The following is a 9476-nucleotide window of genomic DNA, read 5'->3' as shown; positions in this document are numbered from 1 at the left end:
GTGGCACCTGCCTGAAAGCTCCTCTCATGAAACCTTGGACACATATAAGGCTGCCATTTCCATAATAGTGCACTCATCTTAATAATTTCTACGTGTTTATGCTAATACTTGGCGCACTGATGGTCAAGCAACTGCCACGGGTCCTGTTGAGGCCTTAGGGAACTCTGACACACTCAGTTTGAGAAAGGCTTAAGCAATGCATCTATTAAGGCAGTTATTCCATAGCTCAGGGATGAACCAAGAATCGGACCTGCCTCTAGTTTGTATTTTTTTTATGTATTCAGTATTTCGTTTGTAATAATTTGTAATAAACATTTGGGGTTGGCTAGTGAAAAAGGGTTGGTTTTATATGCATGTCAAGGGTAGATAATATGCCTATACGACTACTTATAATTCTGGGCATCTTCAAACTGCATTTAGAAACCATGGCCTATAGGGGTATTTTAATTTCTGCACCTTAGAACATCATGCCTATTAGAGGTTTTTTACTGCTGCATGTTTAAACTTCAAACACCTAGAAACCTGCTATAGGACTATTTTAAGTTCTTTATGTTCAATCTCATTCTTAGAACCCATGTCTATAGGTTTATCTCAAATTTCTTAATGGTCAACGTCACACCTAGATAACCGCCTATTAGGATAACGGTATTTTGAATTTCCGCATGGGCACTTAGATAATCATTGTTTAGGCTCTAAAACAGATAAAAATAAATGTTCATGTTCGTAATGGCTTGAAATCAGTAACACATAGAAATCATGCATATAGGAGTCTTAAATCAATTCCTGATTTTATTCCATTCCCACTCAATGATAAGATATCATGATCATAGGGGTTAAAATCAGTATAGTAGATACCATCACCTGCAGAATCTGAAATTGGTCCTGCTTCTAAAAATCCGTCTACTCTGAATCCATTTTACGCAATCTAATTCCTTTACTTAACGAGGTTTGGAAAGGCATGCGATGCATGATTTCAAACAAATCATTTTGAGGTATTATTGTTTTCAACGCATTCTGAATTAAAGTAGATATCCATGCCTATAGGATCCCCGTTTTAAACACTTAGGTGCAAGCCTTAGAGTTAATAAACATAAAATTGAACTCGCCTCTGTTATTTGTTTAAGTGCTACAATCAGCAGGTAGGACCCAATTCGTGTTTCCTAACTGAGGCATGTATTAAACCAAACCTGCTGCAACAACAACCATCTCCTCTTCCCTCAAGTACTTTTTAGAATCGACCTTTCTCGTTTAAGCCATGCTAATTGGATTGTTTTGTTTGAGGAAGGTAATACTTGAGCCTTAGGTGTTTATGTGTTTCCCCTTTAATATGCAGTCTTTTATATTGTTTTGTATGTCGCCTTAGATTTTACCTTTGAAACTACAAGTCAGCCTAATATCCCCACCCTTTAGGATTAGTAGTCCTAAGTGCCTCGGGACTGATAGGAACGGGACGGTAATAGTGCATGATACTGGTCGAGACCAATCCGCGCTTTAGTACCTTAAACGGGGTGGGAAAGGGTAGATATGAAATATGATGACCGGTGCGCTAATACACGTGTAGCCCCTCTCTTGAGGAGTGATTACCGGGTAATTGCATTGACGTAATCCATATTAAATATAAACCTAGGACCACTTCCTTCCCCCCCCCCCCTTTTTTTTAAAGCATTGTAACTCCTTATTTAAAATCAGTTCTTTTAATTGCTGTTTCAAACTTCGTTTGTTTTCAACCATTGTGTATTGGAATCCCCTCTTATTTGAGCCTTATCTGCTATTATGTTAATTGCACAAATCACAATAACTGTCTGGCCGGGAACCACACTAGTGGATCTTGAGGGGTGCCTAAATTCCCCTTAGGATAATTTCAAGCCCTTACCCTATTCTGGTTATTCAAAAAGACTTATTGAATTGTTTCGTGTCCTAATGCACATCGAATCATTAGGTGGCGACTCTTCAAAAACTCAAACAAGTTAAAGGAACGAGTTATCCCTCCAAATGTCATAACCCGATTCCCGCGGAGGAAAAGGGGGCATGACAGCATGGCGACTCTGCTGGGGAATTTAGCGCTTTTAACCATTTCAGACTATTATTATGAATTTATGCTCCTTTATGTGAATTATTGTTTAATTTCTTTAAGCATTCAATTCCCTTTTTAATTGAAAAAAATGACTTGTCTTTGTTTCTTCCCTTTATTACTGCATTAATTATGAAACTGTCGTATTTACTGCTTTCTTAATGTGGCAAAATACGAGACAACAATGTTTTAATTATTGTATAATCATGCTCAACATCATATTCCACTCGTGCCAAACAATACTAGCAACGCTTATATGAGTGGTTGCGCTCCTTCCTATATTATCACCCCCCCTAAATCCGGAAAAGGATATTTACGGTAAAACCAATCGATCAATGGTGTAGTCGACGGTTCCGTGCCTTCCCTTGAGTTGTCCACTCAAGGGTACCAGTCTAAAAACCCATCAGAAACCTTACTCTATTAAACTGTGCATGCATCATGGTCAAACCTAGTTGGGTCAGTTATGTTGTAATAATGATCCTTTAAGAAAGCCTTGTCCAAAGTCCCCTGGGTTTCCCTAAAACCCAAACGGACATCACCACGGTTCTGTGCATTATTTTGGAGAACTAAATGCTTTATGCCCAATTGTTGATATTAAATAACCAAGTCTGGTGGGGGTAAGGGCCTAACCTTATTTGTCATGCAGAAATATGAGGCACGAAGTCCCAGATTCGGCATGTCACAACATCCACCAAATTGCTAGCTGGTGGGAGGATCTTTCACTCTAGTGATCAAACTCTTGTCTGGAAATATCTGGCAACCTACCTTCTTCTCCTGGAAATCCAACCGACAACAAGATCATAGAAGCTGCTACCTTGTTCTGGGTTTGTTCGAGGTCACAAATCATAGATGAGAAGGCCGAGGCACAAGGTCAATACAACCAGTTGTGCAGAAGGATCCGTGAATGCGAGAGTGACACCGTGAGATACAAGAGGCCAACCAGAAACTGATTGAGGAATGGAAGGACACATGGCTGTCAGTGCCAACAAGCGACTGGGATTACTTTGGAGCGAGGCATAGTGGAATTGAAAGAAGTTTCTCAAGAGGGTCGGAGACTGCCAAATGCTGAAGGAAACGAAGGCGGACATCTAGACAGAGCCTACCTATTGCTGGGACTTCGCGAGTTGGGGAGCCGTTCGACGTAGCCAAGGATGCGCGAATCTGGAGAAGGTCCTTTTGGGAGACCAAATAGATAGGAGTTTGTTTTTTTTTAAAAAATGTAATAAGGCCAATGGCATTAGTGACATTTATTTCCTGTTTGTTTAGTGTCGATTTGGGATTCGTCTTATTTTCTATCAATAATGAGGCATTTAGCATTTCTAAGTTCTCCAAATTAATTCGTCGCTAGGCCTACCTCGGGCACAAAGAGGTTCCCAAATTAGGACACGTTTTACATTCTGCACTATGTGTTTAAATATTGCAACGCTTTTTATAATCCTCACTGACTTGGTTGCCTTTTTGTGTTTTACTTTTTGTTTACTATTCCCCCTCCCAAAGGTTAGTTCGTGCACTCTAGCAACATCATCTTATTCCAGCGAGATCCAAGGGCCCTCCACCCACTCCTCCCTCTTAGTCCTGTCAGAAACAAGAACAAAGGAAGATGGAAGATTTGAACAACACCAGAAAGAGAACATCAACTAAACGGGTAGAGGTCATTCATGGTACTACTCCGGTCTCCAAAGAAAATGCATCCCAACTCGAACAAAAGCTACTGAAATTCAGAGAAAACTTTGATCAATCGGAATCTGGCGAATCTGTCATTTTCCCTCACCACTCCAGATATTAATTTCCCAAACGCCCAGAACCCTACACCTCCACAGAATATCCCAAAGTAACAGAACCATCCCACCTCCTCACCATCACTGCGCAACACCTGCCATACCTCAAATAAATGACCACTGCACACCCACCATAACACCCTATCTATGTGGAAGACTATGCCACACTCCACCCAACCCATCTCACAAGCACACCCGAGTCTGATGATAAAGACTTGCTCATCAGGAACCTGGCTGAAGAACTTAAGAAAATTAACCAGCCGGATTCAAGGCGTTGAAGGAAGCAAGGGAATTGAGGGGCTAAACTATGATGATCTTTGCATACAGCCGATGGAACTGCTAGAGGGGTACAAACCTCCGAAGTTCGAAATGTTTTGATGGTACAGGAGATCCGAGGGTCAAATTTGAGAACGTTACTGTGACAAGCTGGTTGGAGTAGGAAAAGACTAGAGAATCCGCATGAAGCTTTTCATGAGGAGCTTGAAAGGAGATGCTTTGTACTGGTACATTAGCCAAGATCCAAAGAAGTGGTCAAACTGGGTAAGCATGGCGTCCGACTTTATGGACAGGTTCAGGTTCAATACAGAGAATGCGCCGGAATGTGTTCTATTATTCAAAATCTAAAGAAGAAGCCCACAGAAACATTCGCGAGTATGCTACTCGCTGGAGTCCAAAGCCGCTAAGGTTAGACCTGCCTTAGAGGAGGAAACAAATGAACAAATCTTTGTCCGGGCTCAAGACCCACAGTATTTTGAAGAGGCTGATGATGATCGAGAGCCACAAATTTCCGGACATTATAAAGCTGGGTGAAAGGATTGAAAAGGGCAATCAAAGCGGTATGGTTACGAACTTCGAGGCCTTACAAGCTACAAATAAGGCCTTACAGTCAGGTGGTGTGTCTAAGAAAGGACGTAGGAGCCGTAATGGTGGCACAGAGAACCAAATCTCCGCATTCAAATACCAAACCTACCAATGCCTCCACTCATATATCAAGCCTACCCGAACTACCACACCCTCACCATCCTACCAAACTCCACTACTCACTTATCAATAACCTCCACCCCCCACATATCAGCCTACTTCACCCAGACATTCCTAACTCCGCACATGTTTACCAAGCCTACAATGCTCAACCATCCCACTATCAGTCACCTCCTACATGCCAAAACTTCCCTAGACCTCGACCAAATTTTAACCGCAGACCTCCAAAAAATATACCGCCATTACTGACCTATTGACTAGTTGTACGAAAGACTCAAAGCTGCTGGTTATGTCACCCCTATCCCCGCTGCAACTCCTGAAACCCTTCTCAATGGGTTAATCCAAACAAAATCCTGTGCATACCGTTCTGGCATGAAAGGGCACACTATCGACGAATGTCGTTCTCTGAAAGATAAGATCCAGGCTTTGATTGACAACAAGATTATTGTGGAAAAAGAACTGCTCCAAATGTCTACAATAATCCTCTTGCAGACCACAAGGGTGGAGGCGTTCACATGATTGAAATAGAGGATGATTGGGATCCCCGAGGGATCGATCGGTTTGATCACAGAAGTTGACGACCCAAAGAAGCCAATTGTTACTCTTATCCAATCGTGGTCCAGATTCAGCCCTCCGGTGGCAACCGAGGTAAATATGTCCGTACCACTGGATGTTGAAACAACATCACCTGCCAAAGACCCGGCACAAATTGAGGTCGAATTCGTGTATCCTACAAATACACCCACACCGTTTGAAGTTGCGATTTTGCCACCTAAGGCCCATTATCCGTTTGGAGTAAAGATAGCCACGTCGATTGCTAGTGGTGATTTCGACCATGGCGCCCTTCCATACGAAGGCTATCCCATGGGACTATATAGCTAAGGAAGGTTAGGTTCGAAGAAAACTATTGCGGCATAGGGTATGAAGAGAACGGGTAGAGTTTAATACCCCTGAACACTTAGCTGAGTCAAACAATCAGGCCTCCAACCGGCCACCCATCATCGAGACTGGGCTAGATGATCTCTGGAGGAAGATACAAGCCAAAGGAATACTCGTCATCGACCAGCTGAACAAACACCGGTGCAAATTTCCACCTTGCTTTGCTACAAAATTTAAGGCACACAAGAAGGCCCTGTTAAGGGTGCTGACTGAAGCATACGAGCTAAGAACCATCACCTGCGGAGAAATGGCTAACATGGTAGGGACAGGTATTGGAAGTCATAAGATCACTTTTCAAAAGATGAGCTGCCACCTAGAAGGTTGGGTCACAACAAGGCATTGCACATCACCATGCAATGCGAGACTATTTATCACCAAAATCCTGATTGATGGGGGTCCAGCCTCAACATTTGTCCACTGGTAAACACTCAGGACGTTGGGTAGGGACTGCATGAAATAAAGGACGGAGCTATCAATGTGAAAGCTTTTGACGGCTCCCAAAGGTCCACCAATTGAAGGAGATTAGCTTGTGTTTGCAAATGGGGCCAACTTGGTTTGATGTTGATTTCCAAGTGATAGACATGCCGTTATCCTTACAATCTGCTATTGGGAACGGCCATGGATCCATGCCACTGGGGCCGTAGCATCAACACTGCATTCAGGCGGTAAAATTTGAATGGAATCACCAAGAAGTGATCATCCACGGTGACGGCAGCAATCCTATATACAATCGTCAAACCATTCCGGCAATAGGGGGAAGAAGAAGTTAGGTGGGGAGACCTATCACCACATCGAGCGAGTCAATGCTGTTGCAAAGATAAATGGTGTGATGTTCTAAACATCAATACCACACAAGAGGGGGGTGATTTGTGTGGTACCTAATTTTGCTCTAGAAGAACCTGGTTCTTCTAGGTATACTAACTACTTGCTGTTTGCGGGAATAATAAATACAAAAAATAAAGAACACAGAGATTTTTACGTGGAAACCACCTGGCTCAAAAGGTGAAAAAACCACGACCTACTACTCAGTAGGAATTTTCCCAACACTTCACTAAATCACTGAGCCAAAATAGCATTTACAAAACTCTTTGTAAACCTAAGGATTACCTCTAATCCCGTTTGTAGCAACCAGCCTCATAACTGTTGCGACAACTTCAAGTTAACTCTAACTTGAATACTCAAATAGCTATTACAATTTCATTCTAGATAAAGCTGAAAGGTACAAATATGTAAACACCTACTACAATTGAACTAGAAAATAAGAAAAGACACATAAAACTCTTATGGGTTGGTTCTTCAATCTGGTTCATGTAAGCTTCTGGTTTGCACACTTGAATCACAACGAACTGCTTGCAAAAAGCCTTGCTATTTTGCTCCCAATTCACGTTTAACTTATTCGTTTTTGTGCAACGCGTATAATGTGAGAACATCCGTCAATTTATAGAGTTAGTGGATGAAGAAATAACTAGATTTCTGATGCAACTCTTTCCTTGGTGGAAGAGTTCTAGTTGATTTCAACTTCTAACTCCTTCCCTAATCTTGGATAGTGTTCTCTTTGATTAAGGAGTCCTTCTCCTTATCAATTATGCAACCTTTTCGATTTAGGAGATATTAAATACACCAAGTTAAAGCTTTAGCTCCTTCAACGTGCACACCCACATGCTCGAATCTGCCATTTTTGTGCACCTGAGGGATGGACCTGGTTCATCCTGAGTTCCTTTGTCAATCTTCAAACTAACCTTTACTTGGGCCAACAAATTCCCCCTTTTTGAATTGACAAACTTTGTGCTTTTCAATAAGCTTAGGCCCTGTTTCAACTTAGCTCAACATCAACACAAATGTTAGAAACATTTTTTCCTTTTTATCACTTTATCATCAAGGACTAGGTACATTAGGTTATAAACATCATTGTTCAAAGTGTAAAACATCACTTGTTTAAATCACAACCATTTCCCCCCTTTTTGGCATCATCGAAAAGTTGCATAAAAAATGTGAGATAATCAGATTTAAAACTTACTCATGGCCATTGGGGCTACTTCAAATGCAATCATGGATTAATCATCATAGATCAAGCTAAGAATTTTAACCATCAAAGAAATATGAACAAACAGTTGGAGCAAAAACAGTGAATTTCATTGATGATTGATAAGATTCTACCACAAAAGCATAAGAAGAAATAAATACTGAAAACATGAGCAAAAGAAACAAAAAGTCCCGAATTGGGTCACTGGTTTATCTACATTAGGCTAGGAGTCTTAAGGCTTGGAAGAGGTAGGGCTGAGTTTATTGCTTGGGAGAAGTTTCAGCATGTCTTGAAGAATTCCATCATTCTTCTCCTTTTCCCTTGCAAGTTCAGTTCTGAGAACATCTCTCTCAGATTCTACTCATATCAATCAATGTCTTCAGCCTTGCTATCTCATATATCCTTTGCCTCACTCTTCCTGTACCAAGACTCTGACTTTGCTATTGATAGGTGTCTTTTTAGATGAACCAGGTTCATTAAGAATGACATTGACTTCATAATCGCAAGCAAGCAGAGTATTAACCCACTTCCTTTTATAGGTACCTTGAAATGTGCAAGCACAGTTGTGAGAATAAAACCCTAGGGAATGGCATGAGTTTTGGTGCCATTGATAACTCTATCAGTAGGTCCGTGAGGGTTTCCTGTTCAGATAGAACATGTTCATCTATATTTTTTCCAAGTTGAACCAACCCCTTAGCAGCTTCGCCAGACCCACTTCCCCCTGTTTTGCTCACACTCTCTTCTATTTTAGTAAATTCCTCTCCCCAAACAACCATTGCACCAATTTCTTTTATTATACCAACAGGAGTGGGTGAAGAATCAGCCACTCTTGTCCCTTTTCCCCTCACAGTACTCCTAGCGCCCTTGCTCTTTTTTTTTCAATTTTTAGCACCAACTTCTCCAGATTATGTAGTCTCAACACCTGCTATACATCCTACAAATCTATTCTCCAAATTTGCAGCAACTTTAGAAATTGTCAGGAGAAACTTTAGAATCAGAAGATACCTGTTCAATTTCGAAAGACCTACTTTCTTCCCCCTTAGTAGCAGACTTAAATGAGTCTTCAGATTTTTAGGATTCTTCTTCCCTACCTGCTTTCAATTGCTTGTTTATTTTCTTGATCTCCTCACCTTCAACGAAAATCTTACAAGCCATCATCTTTACTCTACTTTTCTTAGAGATTGGTGTGGTTGAAGCAGTGGTAGAAGGTGTGGAAATGGTTTCTCTTGGTGGTGATGAAGGATTTTCAGAGGTGTTTGACATATCTAGGCTAGGGTATGGAAAAGAAGAGAATTAGATTGTGTTTGGAAGATGAAAGAAGAATGAGAGTTTTTTGACGGCTTGAGAGAGATGAAGTAAGAAATACACTAAAGCTGATCAATATACAGGAGAATAATTGATGGGGTAACTACAGCTTTTCAGACTTTTAGAAGTTTAATCAAACTGAAATTCAGTGTTGGAGTGTATCCCTAGAATCTAAGTACTTCCATTCGGTTGGGACTCTTTTAAATGGGACTGGTTCACTTGTAACGGATAAGTCCAAAAAGGAGTTTGGTATTTGGTAGGACTCTGCTTATGATCCAAATATAGTTATTTCAAATTACGCAGAGTGTAGGAAACATACCGTGTTATCTTGATGAACCAGGTTCTTCACTGAAAATTCTCTTGTGTAAGTCTAAATTTG

Source organism: Nicotiana attenuata, chromosome 7, assembly GCF_001879085.1.
Source record: "Nicotiana attenuata strain UT chromosome 7, NIATTr2, whole genome shotgun sequence".
Taxonomy (NCBI): Eukaryota; Viridiplantae; Streptophyta; class Magnoliopsida; order Solanales; family Solanaceae; genus Nicotiana; species Nicotiana attenuata.
This window is presented reverse-complemented; position numbering follows the sequence as displayed.